Raw genomic sequence first — 15,695 nt, 5'->3', positions numbered from 1 at the left:
GGCGCAGCAACAGGAACACAAGGGCTAATGAATGGCAGGTTGGCAGCAAGGCAAATTGCCATATCAAACGCATACTCAGATTTCTTTTCACGTTGTCAGGAACGATATGTGAGTCAAGAAACAGAACAATTTGTGATAGCCAAATAAATGGTGGGCATTTCAAAAGGCCAGGTTGTCACTGCATAAAACACAAGGTCCCATGGACCCGCCTTAAGTCTGTAATTTAGATCAGCAGATGTAAAAATGTCTAATATTTCCATCCCATCCGGCATAAAGGAACAGAAGAAAGCATAGTACAAGTGCCAGGATTCCCCACTCCCACCCCATGTCTTCCACATGCTTCTGGCAGTCCTGCACTGGAGAAACTGAGGGTGGGCTGTGTGGGTCCTAAGTGGTGAAAACAGCCTCTGCCAGAGACTCCAAATCCCCTTGACCATGCCTTGATATTAATGGGTTTAGGGGCACCTTAGGCACCTTGGGTTTACAACCTACTGTTGGCTTGACTTAATTCATACAGTTTGATTTTTAGAGTACATGATAGCAACAATTAACAAAAACAGACAAGTAAATATCTTTCCCCTCACACTTCCTTAAGCTGATTTTGATCACTAAAGTTTTGTAATGTGTGTACATTCTCTGGTATTTTGAATATAAGAAGTTTTTGTTTGTTTTTAAAATATTAATAAACTTGGATATATTTTTTGTGGTCAGTTAGACATCAAACGGCAACCTCTGATAACTGATACTAAGTAATTGCATGATACTAGTCTCTGGAGAAATAAGCAGTACTATGAAATAAATAATTTGATATCAAAATGAAAAGCTTAGGTGAACTGAACTTTCCATTTCATATCTAAAATATTATAATTTCAGCATTAGAGCTGAATCACAGAAGAGTTTACAGACTGGTTCCTTGCATGTTTACTCAAAAATCCTGTGAGATTTCCTCCTAAGTAATTGTGCGTAAAAATCAAGGTCTCCAAACAACTCAAATGTCACTTGTCTAACATACTAGGATAACTATACAGGGGCAGCTGGTTAGTTCAGCCTCCTGTGCACATACATGCATTCAGTGAATGATCACTGCATATGGTCTGTCTCCTGATAAAGATAGAAAAGTCTTCATAACAGTCTTGGTCCTTAAAATTTGTTTTAATTTGTTGGAAGCCACCCAGAGTGGCTGGGGAAACCCAGTCAGATGTGTGGCATATAAATATATTATTATTATTATTATTATTATTATTATTATTATTATTATTATTAAACACAGCTTACTTATGCTATGTAAAGCTACAGGTGGCTATTTAAATTACAAATATTTGAGTTTTACCAGAATCAACTGATTTATTTGATTGAATGTATGTAGTATTTTATTTCAGAAATACTATCAGGATGTGTGTGTGTGTGTGTGTGTGTGTGTGTGTGTGTGTTTTAACTAATAATGAAATGCATTCTTTGTGTGTAACTTGAATTACTAAAAAAAAAACCCCATCACTTTCTCTAGCTCTGTAGACACATGAAGTTGTGTGGACATGGACATGGACAAAGGCTTTGGATGATGATAGGCTCCTAATCTGATAAGATTTTAATTAAAGCCAAATATAGTTGTTCATGTGGTGTGTCTGTATGTGTGCATATATATTTGTGTGTGTGTTCAAAACTGAAAACCGCTTTATTTAAAGACCTCCAACACCTCCACAAATTTTCATTAGAAAGTCATTAATTTATTCACAACTTGGTATGTAAATATTATTTATTGCATATTCAGCTCATTAATAAGTCTGTCTAGATCCTCAAAGACTTTTACACATTCAAGTCCTAATTGGCCAAAAGGATTGAGCATAGGTGCTTAACTGGTTTATATACTGAAAGGAAACTTCATGTGCAAATAAAATGTTCTTGTATTGAAAATGCCTTTCACGTAGCACAGTAGCCCCAGAAATTCTATTTATTATCGTCATATCTCATTTTGTTTTCATAACAATTGTTAATCATTCAATAATACACTGTGAAAAATGTCTTCAGGACTAGTAGGCATATTTTCAAAGCACATTAGAAAATGGAAAAGAAAAATTGACTTGCAGGTTATTATAAACGTCCATGTAATATAACTTCATTTTCAACTGTGTGCTTTCTAGGCGTTGATCTAGATGTTGAAATAGTTTCAGATAACTCAGCAAGGAGGCTAGCCCTCTGTTGGGAAGACTTGTTCACAATCTAATATACCTAATTGCTAAGGGTTTTATTCTTTATATTGAAACACCCCTTTTCTTGATTTAATTCTTTTATTTCTTCTGTTAGACCTGTACTACATTCAGCATTTCCTTAGCCTCCTTGGTGTTTGTTAACAACATGATTTCCTGGACCCCTTTAGAAGGGTACCTGATAAGCTAATGATCCAACCCAATGTCTTATCCACCAAAGTTGTGACTTTTGCTATGAGGTAAGCAAAGAAAATGTTCAGACAGGCCATATTATTTGCTGGGGGGGGGATTCTCCCTGGCCCCAAAAACAATAACAGAGTATTCCATAGCAAGGTCCTCACACTAACCACACAAACAAGACGTGGGTAAAGAATCTAACGGTGAATTGAGCAGAAGAGCTGGGGCACAGCTTGAATTTGTAATAAGTATGTGCACCTGGTTGAAGCCAGGCTACTGTCGCAAGCCCAGCCCTCCCACTGATTGACCCATTTGAAAGGGCCTTTTGCACCAAAACCACTCAGCCAGAAGGGGAGGGCTTTGCTATCCCCCAACGGATGGGCGCAACAACCAAGCCTTAGCTACATCAGGCAGAAAATCACTGCTTCCTCGGAGCTCCAGGTAAGCGGCTATTGTGGAATGAATTTTGAAATGCTCTCAAGTGTATAACAAGATAGTTAAGTTTCTTTGATGAATTGCCTTGCAACAGTGTAATTATGCATTTTACAGGATAGCAATTTGTATACTGTATAAAGTACAGGTATGTGTTTGCTGTAATTATTAGAGTCCATTACTTGTGCTATGTTAATGTTTCTGAATTAAGCAACATGAAGCAATTTCTACCATGCTTCATTCCAGAAACCTTAGGGATACTATCTTTGGTTTTCAACACTCGCCTAAGGGAGCTTTGAGCACAAGACTTCTGATCTACTGGATTTTATGCTGCAGTGTAGTTTTTTAGTTGTCAAATAAGATAGAAGCTACTTTATAGTATGCAAGATCAGAACATTTAAGATGGACAAGGCAGATCTGATGCTATTTTTAACAACAAAAGAGTCTTGCCAGACAATATGCAGCCAGACACTTCATAAAAGGGTAATCTTTACAATGAGTCATTACAGTAATTGCCTCAACATTTCCTGCAGTAGTCAAGATAGCACCTTCTTTTTTGCCATATACCAGTTTTATGAGCGCTAGAAAAATTGATTCATTTCCTGAGAAGCTAAAAGATTGGTAGGGAGCAAATTTGCTTTTCTCCATGAAACACCTTTAGTAACAACATTGTTCCATTGTTTTGTTCTATGTTTTTAAAATGCCATTCCTCATTTTTCTATTCATTTGGTCCAGTGCAAGTGATCACCATGATTTAGATTATCAGGAATGAGGTGCAGAAAGCTTCAGACTATGTCATCTCCCTCCCCTTGCACATACAAGTAAATGAGTCAAAACATACTCTTTCACAAAGCTTGGTCCCCCATTACAGTGGTATCCCAGGATGAGAACGGGATCTGTTCTGGAGCCCCATTCACATCCCGAACAGAACGTAAGATACGTCTGTGCGTGCGCGGGCCGCGTTTCACCGCTTCTGCACATGCGTGTGATGTCATTTTGACTGTCTGCGCATGCACGAGCGGTGAAACCCAGAAGTAACGCGCCGCGGAGCGCAACCCGAAAGCACTCAACCTGAAGCGTATTTATCCCGAGGTATGACTGTATATCCATTATGTACGAACCTGGAAACTATTGTTTGCACTTACCAAACTTAGTTAAGACAAACCAGAATCAAACCCAAATAGATTTAACTGGAAGTTATCGTTCTAAAGTAAAAGAGGAATTTCCTCATTTGGAATTGTAGTTTATTAAAAAGTGAAAACTGTAGTTTCCTTTGCGTTAACGCCTCCCCCCCCCCCCGCTTAACCAGGCTTCTGTGTTACTCCAGTTACTCTGTGTTTATTGGGCCAAAAAGGTTCCCACCCCTTTTTGAGGCAACACCAGGCCTTTACAAACGTGTGATAGTAGCGATTACTGAGTAAATATTTTAATATGAGGTAACTGAAGTCAAATATACTTTCCACAGATTCAGTTTAAAGTAAAATACAGTATATATTACAGCAGTTGCAAATGTGCAATATTTGGATTAGTCTATTGTATCCCAAATTATGCTACATTAATCATATAGACTTCCATGCCTCTGGACAGGTTTTATTGTTTGTTTATTCCCTACCCCCAAAAAAATTACGCCACCACCCCACACAGAAGCATCTATGTTTGTGTGGTTCCATAAAGCATCAGGACTATTGATTCAAAATCCTAAAATGTTTTTTATATAATTGACTTTTTATTTCTATTCTTTGTATATCATATTGTTGTTTTATTGCTATGGCCGATGGCTGACACAAATAAAGATTCATTCATTCATTCAAGCTTCAGGATTTAAAAAAACTATACCATGCACACCACTTTCTACAGGTTCAGTAATAGGAAGTGAATTTGTCACCTTGAAAGTACTAAAGATCAGCAGAAATGGAATTGCTGTAGATCTGACCTTCCTTCTTCATTACTGGCTGCCAGATCTATAAGTGGGGGAAAGATTGAGCATTTTACAGCAACATAAAGAAGCTACTGGATGTGATACTTGCTAAAACTGTTAGTGTCTCACATTGGGAGAGGTTTGCTTGTGAATCTCTCTCTCTTTTTCTCTTTTCATGTGTAAACACAGCAAGAATTAAGACTATGGCATCATTTTATGTTCCAAGTTTGTTGCTTCTACCAGCAATTGCTCAGTGTAAACTTCATTTCAAATGTCCATGAAAAAACAGGCCCTGACCCATCTCTCATATAACAATTGGGTGGTAAATGCGCATTCCTATTGGCAGCTACATAAAGTTCAGTAACGCCAAGATGTGCATCACCAGGTAGATGGAGATACGCACCCAGATCCTCACATGTGTTTCCATATCAGCTATTTGAGTGGAAATAAACTGCTTCTGCACATAGATCCCTTTCTTGTATTGGGAAGGTGCATAGAGAGATTTTGCTCATATGTGGTTTTGAATTCTAATATCAGACAGTTTAGGAGAGTCACTGTCACAGTGATAAGCTCAGAAATTGGTGGTCTTGGAGGTAAAGGGAATTGTGTTGCGAATTAAATGTGAACCAAGGATTACCATATATACACTGCTTTTTTCAGCCAGAACTCACTAGAACCATTGCCATTATAAGAGAACAAGAGAGGCATTCACGGTGAGCTCTGGCACCTCTTTTTCTAGAAAAATAGCACTGCATATATATACCCCAGGAGACCTGAGATTCAGCAATCTGGCCCAGCTGTTACCATTTGCCAACCATATTATATAAACAAAATCTAGTGGTAGTCGCCATGGCTTTGACCCACCCTTTGCACAAGCAGAAGCCCGCTCAGCAAAACAGATTTCCTCCCTCCTGCCCTGTGTGTCCCCTAAAAAAACTTCTCCTGAGCATTTCAAGAAAGTTTTTATATTAGGTATGGGTTGTTCCAGTAGCAGAGAAAAACCCAATCTAAGATAAGCATCAATGTGTTGTTTTTTCTAACCACCTTACATTGAGGCGCTATTATTAGAAGCTCAATAATGCATTTTCCCCATCAATCAACATTGGGCATGATCAAGCAATAAAGTGTCTGGCCAGAATTTATACATGCTCCCTTGCTTTTCTGAAAGAACTACAACTGATTATTGCAGGTACAGGCCTGAACTTCTTTGAAATGAATAATATATTAAGTGGAACTTTATGGGGCAAGTGCCAAAAAGCAATGCTACTGAGCCATTAGCTATCTATTAAAGCAATAACGGTACACCCTGAGGGCCCTGGTTTTTGGTTACAACATGACACGGTCCTTCATTACATGTTGCCAGTGACAATTCCCTGGTGATATGTGTAAAAATAATATTATAAATCTCTCTCCTATAATTGAGTTATAATGTGAATCAGTGCATCTTTACCTAGCCAAACTGTAATGTCTTATTTTTAAGACGATCAGTAGTGAGCATCACTTCTATACTGCCTTGTCCAGAATAAGGGATAGCAAAGCTGATAATTCTTCCCTGGATAAGATTTAGTGAGAAAGTATTTGGGAGTCTCGTGCTCTTCTCTAATGCTTGCATCATAAGATTCTGAAACTTATGTTTCAGATTGTGGCAGGCACCTTTAGTTGGCAGCTCTGGAAGCAAAACATGAGAAGAGGCCAAGAGATGGATGTGAGCAAATGAAGCTGCATCTGTACAGTACTTAGTTTTGGGTTTGAGCTTGTGATGACGTCCAATTTGTTTGTTATAAATATGACTCATCATCCTGAAGGAACCCAGGCCAATGCACAACATAAACAACCATTTGCACGCTTTACTGTGGGTCATGCCCAATGAGTACAGTGGTACCTCGGTTTACGAACTTAATCCATTCTGGAAGTCCGTTCTTAAACCAAAACTGTTCTTAAACTGAGGTGCACTTTCCCTAATGAGGCCTCCTGCTGCCCGTGCTCTTCCACTGTTCGGCTTCCGTTCTTAGATCGAGGTAAAGTTCACAAACTGGGACACTACTTCCAGTTTTGCAGAGTTCGTAACTGAATAGTTCGTAAACAGCTGTTCTTAAACCGAAGTACCACTGTAGTGCCTTCGCTGCTGATTTCAGAGTACAGGAGTGTATGTGGTTGTTTAATGTGGGTCCTGGGCAATTTAGAGCTTTGTATATCAAAATCTTCCGTTGGGACAGCCAGATTTGGTTCTTTAAGGATCTGTGTCACATGACCCAATTTAGTTGCCCCACAGCCTGGTAACCTGATTCTGCACCAGCTTCATATACAGTGGTTCCTCGGGTTAAGAACTTAATTCATTCTGGAGGTATGTTCTTAACCTGAAACTGTTCTTAACCTGAGCTACCACTTTAGCTAATGGGGCCTCCACTGCTGCCTTGCCACCACTGCGCGATTCCTGTTCTCATCCTGAAGCAAAGTTCTTAACCCGAGGTACTATTTCTGGGTTAGCGGAGTCTGTAACCTGAAGCGTCTGTAACCTGAAGCTTCTGTCACCTGAGGTACCACTGTACTGTACTGATCAGGAGCAAGAAATTATTGAGTAACTGAGTCTGGTAGGGTTGGGAAAAAAGAGGGCCACAATAAGGGTTAATACTATCAATAAAGATGGAGTGTAGCAGTTGCACCCTCTTTAAGTGCCTCATGGCATTTAAATGTATAGGCACTATTTCTAGGCCAGGGCTCAGGCATTCCAAGCTTTTTCCTCTTGATCAAACATAGTTGCTAATGTTGCCATAGGCATTAAAACTTGAATGCTCCTATTTGCCTAGGAAATCCAGTGCATGTGGGCATATAAGATAAGGAAAATGTGCATTAGTTACATATTAGTAGTAACTAATGACTAGTGGGTGTATGATAAGCAGTGTGAAGTAAAACTGCACAACATACACGTACCAAATGTTAGAGGATAGGCACAACATAAATTGTGCTGAGTGCAGCGCTCTCTTAATTTTAAGGGTCATCAGCACACTAGATGCCATTCAGGAGGGTACAATGGTGTGTGTATCTATATGTTTGTATCTATCTAGCTGTCTGTCTACCTGTAATTATCTTTTCCTCCTATAAGCTTACAGAGTAGCCTTCCCCATTCTGAATCAATATACCTTCATTTTCCAATCAAACCTGACTTGGTAAAAAGAAAAAAAAGGAACTATCGTAGATAACAGAAATTTACAAGTCAAAGAAATGTGAAAGGAGACACTTATATCCACATACACTGCAATGTCACCATAGCTATAATTTGTGTGAATAGAAATACCATCCATATGTCTTTGGTATCAGCAAAACAGAAGTAAGAATATATTTCATTTGACTGGATCAGACAGCGTGTCCTAAAGCTGGATATTTAATCTGTCACTTTGTGATTTCATAATTCATTGTCCTGTATTGAGTACAATCTAAAGTAGTGATTTCTGGAAAATGTAATCTTTAGGTTCCAATAAACTCTTTGACAGGCTTTGTGTTGATGGACTACTGTGAGCTGAAGGCTGTTTAGAAGATCTATTAGTTTCTAGATTATTTTTGTCAATTGTAAATGTTTGGGGTTGTTTTTTTTAGTTTCCACCTACACACTCAAAATATGACTTGCATATCTGGTGTATAAATATCATGAAACATTGATATTATCTCCATTGCCAGAATGCATTAATTGTCATTGACTAGGTCCCTTTGATAGGAGATTGGTGAAAAATACAACAAAACATTTCAAATAAATTGTTTAATAATATTATTAAGAAAGAATGTTGATGTGATTGTATCTTTACATTGCTCATAGTGGGCGGTTGTGGATTTTAAAAGCTGTTGAACAAATTTAGGGGCTACACAGTATCTTTTCTGCATAAAAGTCAGAGCTATCAGTCTCTGAAGCTTTGAAAAACTCTTGAGGACATATACTTTGTGTGGGTACCAGTTAATGTCAAGCCTTGAACTAAACATCAGTTAAAATGAAACAGCATTACCTTTGCATATGCAGAATCTTGTTTTCCATTTTCTGTTGGCTAACTTTTGAGAGAAGTAACATTTGATTCAGGCTGCATTTAAGCATTGTAAGATAGGAAAATCTGTATTGCAAATCATGTAATTATAAGTTTTCATTGTATCACCGCTTCTCATTCATTCTCATTCTCATAGCCACAGAGGAGTCAGATGGGCTGATGGAAAAACATGCAAACCATTTGACCAGAACTATCTTTGTTTATGTTGGATGACCTGAAGCAAATGATATTTAGAACATGTATGCATGTCCTAAAGTCAGCTTAGTACAATATGGAAAAAGGGAATGGAGATCCTGAGGTCCTGAGTGCAGTGCTTCTGTCTTCCTAACCTCCATGTAAATGTATTTCAATATTATTCCACCACCATCACTCAGCTAAGATTATTTGTTTTATTTTTAATGGAAGCCCCAAATACTTGAGGACATCTTTTTAAAGAATCCTCTGCACTAGGGAAGATTCCGAATCCTTGCTTAGCATTGGTTGAGCATGGGCCTATCACAGAAGGAGTTTTAGCATGAAATTAACCCTTAACAACAAGCCTCTTGTGTGCTTGTGTCAGAGTGGGAGGGATTCCTTATGGGGTGGAGGAGAGTAGGCTGATGCCAGTAACATGAAGACCTTTCTTACAGCTGAACATTTGCTCTCCAGATAGAGCAAAATAAAAAAGGGGGCAGGTAATAAGTAAAATTTTCTCAGCTGTTTCTCATATGAGAAAAATGAACAGGCTTGTTCAGTATATAAGACATCACCTCACATAGCGATAAAGGAGCTGGTTTACACATGTTGGAGCCAGTGCTGCTGTGAATAAGGAAAAGAAATTGCATTATTTTTGACCAAGGTGTTTAACGACAAAACTGGAATTCTTCACACAGCCATCCAAGCCAACCAGTGCATAAAAGCGTATTGTACTTTGCCATTTTAATTACATTTCTGCCTGCTGCTTTTCTTAATGAATAACTTTAATTAATATAAGTTCTGTCAAGAGAAGCAACATTTGCATCCACATTGTACAAAAGAGCCAACCTAAATTGCTACTCATATTCCCCCCACACCTGCGCAAATCAGTTCCGGGGATCCCCCAACCGTCTAGAGCCAAACTGGGGACAGGGCGCAGGGGCACCTGGGGAGGAAGTCCCATTGTGCAGTTGGAAGCAGCTAAATGTCCATGAATAGTTCTTCTCTACAGTTTATGTTAATTTTGGGAGATCCAGAACTCTACAATTATATTGTGGTGGCATTTATGGAAAAACAGTTATTGCTACTAAATAAAAGGTTGGGAATGTACTGGCTGGCTATGTTTCATTTACCTGTAACTACATCTCACAGTTTAAGGGGAAGGTAGAGGCTGGAAATCCCTTATTCTTAAACTTCCCTTAATATATTTAGCCTCCCAAGCTTGCCTTGAGCTGCCTTTTACCAGCATGGGGTCCAGACCCATAGTGATGTCGCAGTGATATTCTCATATCAAATTGTTATCATCATGGTAGTGTGTGTCCTGGGCACTCCTTATACCATAGTTTACCCATCAGGGAGAAACTATGGGTGGCTGGATATGCAAATACTGATTGGAAATGTGGAAAAAACAGGGGGAAAACATCTTGTGCAAACAGAGTTTTGTGAGCAAAGGCAAGGGTGAAACTGAGTCAAGACAATCTCTTTCACAGCAAGGGTTTGACAAGGAGTTTGACCTCTACAGGGAATTGATTTTTCCTGATTTGTTGCAGAAGGGGAGAGAAAGAATGGGGAAACTTGTTGATGCCCTAGTCTTACTGTGGACGGTGAGATGTGTCATGCCATCAAGACAATCGATCCTGAGCAATCCCTCTGGCACCAAAGTGGTCGTTTGGTATTCTGAGGAATTTTGGTGACTGAAACAGGCATGAGGATGGATAAAGCACAAGTGTCATAAAATTTGTGGTGAAGACAACTCGGCATTTGTAGAGTGAAAAATCATTTACAGTATATTGTGTGGCAGTGAAGGGAGAGCTGGCTCCATCACATCCTTGAGTAGCTGTCCAACAGTTCTTTTGCATGGCAGCTTGTTTCTGTGACAATGTGAATGGGGTAGTTAGGATGGCCACAGCTATTGTAAGCTGGAATGTGGACATGGTGCTTCCTACATCCAGCCTACCATATGTGTATAATTAACCTTGACCATTGTGACTGATTAGAACTAGCCAAGTGGCATTGGCCATGATGGCTAATAAACTTAGTCCCAGTAAGACAGAAGCTTAGTCCTACTATTCAGTTGCCCTATGAGGGACTGATTTTCAGGTTTGGGGAGAATGTTGCCTTCCTTTTATGGCAGGAACTGCATTACTCTTGAAATAGCAGGTTCATAGCTTGAGAGTGCATTTTGATCCCTCTTTGCCACTGGAGATTCAGATGGCCTTGGGATCTAGGAGAACATTTCATTGCCTTCGGCTGGTGTGCCAGATATGCCCAGTCCTGGATGGAGACAGCTTGGGCATAGTGACCCACTCATTTTTAACTTCTAAATTAAATTATTGAAACATGCTCTATATGCAGCTAGTGCAAACTGCAGCTGCTAGGATGCTTAATGGAATGCTTTGCAGATATTGTGTTCATGCTGAGTGATTTCCACCAGCCCCCTGTTTCAGGCATTGTTGTTGACCTAGACCAGCGGCTGCCCAACTTGGCCCTACAGCTGTTTTTGGACTACAACTCCCTAGCTAACAGGACCAGTGGTCAGGGAGGATGGGAACTGTAGTCCCAAAACAGCTGGAGGGCCACGTTTGGCCACCACTGACTTAGACTATTCTAAAAGGCGCTTCTAGTCATGTTGTGTTTAGCTGGCAATAACTCTAGCCAAGATCCCTTGAAGAAGAATCTTCCACATTGACGAATGATGGCTTCTACATTGTAGAATGACACACACACACACCCTTCACAAGACATTCCTGGGCACTGATACTTAGTATAGGTTTTATTGAACCTTGGGATTCTGATTTTTGTTGTGCTAAACTGCTTTTTTTGTACACTGGAAGGCCATCTGAGCCATTCACAATGAGGACACACACTGGGCTGCTTCTTATTGTAGATGACATTGAACTTTTATGGCTTTGAATTCAAATTGTAGAGAGGGTTAAGTGTATATTCTCCATTTTTGAATTTCTATGTTAAGCTGAATTTGTCCGAATTCCCTAAGTGGCATTTCTTAGCTCTTGCTAAGACGCTCTTGGTATTAAGACATAATTTTCAGTTGGCCCTGCTTTTGTTGTTCTTAATTCATGGAATGAAACTAAAATGGGGATATTATGGTTGTTATATTTCTTATTTATGGGATGAAAATATTCTTATTAGCTGTGCAATTCAGAGTTTATTGTATTTTAAATTAATGTATTCGTGTTTTGGTGACTTTTTAACAGGCAATAACTTCAAGATGGCATTGTGAATACAGATTCTGCTACAAGAAAATAACAGTAAGTGTTTCTGTTTGCTATAACTTGTTGTAAAAAGATACTATTTCATATATGTGACTGTGGTATTATTTGAATGAATTTTTAAAAGCTACCTTTCTTTGGCCTATCTTGTCATATTCCTTTTACAAAGATTTTTTCCCCAGAACTTTAGTGGTACAGTTTTAATAGTATTAACTGATAAAGAAGGAGGGATATTGTTCTCATTATACAGTATTTTAATTTAAAATGCATTGAATAAATGCCTTCTTTCCCCCCCCCCCACCTTTTGGTTATCAAAGTAGAATTGTTTATAAGTATGTAGGGAAATGCTAATGTGCTTACAAATATAATGTTGGCTATTCCACTTTCATGTGAATTGTTGATGTGAGCTTTTAGATTAAAAGGATCTGAATTTTCGCTGCAAAATAGAAATATTAATGTTGCAGTTAGCTCAGTAATTGCAAAAGGAAGATGTAGTATTGACCATGGTTTTAAAAAGAGATTGGAATTATTTACAGTGAAATACGTGCTGCTACAATATTATTGATAGGAGGTACATAATTGATTTTAAGTGTTTATTGATTGTAAAGGGAAACCTCTGCATAAAAATTAATGAAATAGTAGTGACCTCTCATTATGTTTTGCTTTCAGGATCTGGAATGGGGGAACTAAATAAAATTATTCTATTTCATAATAATTGTATCATAATTCAAGTCATCTGAGACAACATAACCTTGCTTTTTAATTTCTGTACTGTCATTTCTGATGTAAAATTTTAGGAGGACATAATATAGGCTACTGATAATCATTCAAAGACAGTGTAGGAGCTTTCTGTTCTCCTTTATGACAAATGTTAAAAATCATATCTTAACCTCATTATTATTTGCACATAATGTTATGTTAGCATGAAGAAGACTTTGTATATTAACCACATTAACTTTATTTTTTAAAAAAATAATATTTATTAAATTTCCAACATATTAAACACAACACTACAAAAAACCAAAAAAGAAAAAACATACAATACAATACAAAATACAGTGGTGCCTCGCAAGACGAAATTAATTCGTTCCGCAAGTTTTTTCTTCTTGCGAGTTTTTCGTCTTGCGAAGCACGGTTTCCCATAGGAATGCATTGAAAATCAATCAATGCGTTCCTATGGAGACCGTCCGGCGACAGAGGGGAAGCGCCGCTCTGTCCCCTCTTTTGAAGCAAGGGGCTGCGGGGAGAAGATCGCTTCTTCCCCGCTGTCCCCAGACCTCTTTTGAAGCAAGGGGCTGCGGGGAGATCGCTTCTCCACGCCGCCCCTTGCTTCAAAAGAGGTCCGGGGACAGCGGGAAGCGCTTCCCGCTGTCCCCGGACCTGGGGCTGCAGGGAGAAGATCGCTTCTTCCCCGCTGTCCCTGGACCTCTTTTGAAGCAAGGGGCTGCGGGGAGATCGCTTCTCCACGCCGCCCCTTGCTTCAAAAGAGGTCCGGGGACAGCGGGAAGCGCTTCCCGCTGTCCCTGGACCTGGGGCTGTGGGGAGAAGATCGCTTCTCCACGCCGCCCCTTGCTTCAAAAGAGGTCCGGGGACAGCGGGAAGCGCTTCCCGCTGTCCCCGGACCTGCGGCTGCGGGGAGAAGATCGCTTCTTCCCCGCTGTCCCCAGACCTCTTTTGAAGCAAGGGGCTGCAGGGAGATCGCTTCTCCCCGCCGCCCCTTGCTTCAAAAGAGGTCCGGGGACAGCGGGAAGCGCTTCCCGCTGTCCCCGGACCTGGGGCTGCAGGGAGAAGATCGCTTCTTCCCCGCTGTCCCCAGACCTCTTTTGAAGCAAGGGGCTGCGGGGAGAGGTCCGGGGACAGCGGGAAGCGCTTCCCGCTGTCCCCGGACCTGGGGCTGCGGGGAGAAGATCGCTTCTTCCCCACTGTCCCCAGACCTCTTTTGAAGCAAGGGGCTGCGGGGAGATCGCTTCTCCACGCTGCCCCTTGCTTCAAAAGAGGTCCGGGGACAGCGGGTCTTCCCCGCTGTCCCCGGAGCTTGCGGGGCAAGCTTCATTTTGCGAAGCAAGCCCATAGGGAAATTCATCTTGCGAGGCAACTCAAAAACGAAAACACCTTTCGTTTTGCGAGTTTTTCGTCTCGCGAGGCGTTCGTCTTGCGGGGTACCACTGTAAAACAAACTAACAAACAAAAAAAAACCATTTAAAACACAATCCAATTTCAACATCTTATCTTTCTTTCCCTTATTTCCTCGACCTCCTCACACCTCCCTTTTTGTATTCCACTTCTGTTAATTGTTTCAGCAATTCCTTTCCATCTTCCCCTGTTTTCTATCCTATAATTATCTTAACACATTTTAACCTTATTTTCCTTTAATACTCTAATAATCTATTTATACTTAATTCCTTATAACATTTCTACTGAAGCCATATAACTTCATTCCAACATTCTTCTGACATTCATTAATTTTACAATATTTCTATAAATAATCTTTAAACTTTTCCCAGTCTTCTTCCACCGACTCTTCTCCCTGGTCTTGGATCTTGCCAGTCTCTGCCAATTCCATCTAGTCCATCAACTTCATCTGCCATTATCCAACACTTCAGTGCTTCCAACGGACAACCATTCTCTCAGCCAGCAAAAAGCAGATGGTTCACAACAAAGTTTAGGGGTCTGGCAGGGCAGGTCCAACTCCTTCTTTAGCATCCATCAATATCTTAAGTTTTACTCGAGGCTTCCTGCCCTGCCAAACAAATCCAAAAACATCCCTCTGCCACCTCCTGATACAATCCATCCCATCCAAAACTTGCACTATTTGGAACAAAAGCAACATCCCCACCAACACAGCAACCCTCATCCCTACCACAACAGCTCGGCCCAACAATAGCAACTTCAGATTTGTCCATATTTCCCAATCCCCCTTCTCTTCAATCCAACGTCCTTCACAGTTACCCTTAAATAAATTCACATTTTTGGCGGTCATACTGGCCCCCAAAAGCCTCTCTTTCTCAACCGATGTTAGTCCTGTCTCCTCCTGAAGCTCTGTCAAGCTTTCCTTTCCCAATTCAGGTAGGGCTCTGGTCCTCAAATTCATCTGTTTTTCTTTAAGTTCCATCATGACAGATGTCACATCGAGTTGCCTTTGAATGGATGGGGCTCTTTCACACTCCAGTTGTATTGTTTTACATTCAGCAGCAAGGGTTTTCTCCCTGACTTCATCCGCAGTTTGCCGTGTCAAGGTAAATTCCTGTATCCATCTCTGAATGGTTTCTGTGTTGGTGTTCACCTTTTGTCCCAGATTGTCTGTTTTCCTGTGAAGCTGTTCCAGCGAATCGTTTATTTTCACTAATGCGACCACTAAGGCCTCTTCTGTCGACATTTCATCTGGTTTTTTCCTTTCCATTTACCATAACACTTGAGAGATTCAAGGTGAATCTCAGAGTCTCACAGTTTTTATCTTGCAGCTGGAAGTCCCCCTAGCCCAGCTCTTATAAAGTAACCAATTTCAGAGACTTCCACTAGGGAGAAACAG

The 15,695-nt window shown here is 40.2% G+C and overlaps 2 protein-coding genes across 23 annotated transcripts in view; one reads left to right on the top strand and one right to left on the bottom strand.

Moving 5' to 3' along the window:
• Nucleotides 1–15,695, top strand: part of TENM3 (teneurin transmembrane protein 3) — a 1,319,439-nt gene that overhangs the window by 211,952 nt on the left and 1,091,792 nt on the right. For all 22 annotated transcript variants that reach the window (XM_081208578.1, XM_081208577.1, XM_081208575.1 and 19 more), the window contains exon 2: nucleotides 12,152–12,205. The gene's annotated coding sequence lies outside the window, so the exon portion shown is untranslated. The remainder of the gene's footprint in view (nucleotides 1–12,151; nucleotides 12,206–15,695) is intronic.
• Nucleotides 1–15,695, bottom strand: part of LOC308595145 (uncharacterized protein) — a 374,091-nt gene that overhangs the window by 298,824 nt on the left and 59,572 nt on the right. The gene's annotated exons all lie outside the window — the stretch shown is intronic.

This window comes from Podarcis bocagei, assembly GCF_964188305.1.
Source record: "Podarcis bocagei genome assembly, chromosome: 9".
NCBI classification, from domain to species: Eukaryota; Metazoa; Chordata; class Lepidosauria; order Squamata; family Lacertidae; genus Podarcis; species Podarcis bocagei.
The sequence above is the reverse complement of the archived record's forward strand: the minus strand, read 5'-3'. Positions and strand labels throughout refer to the sequence as shown.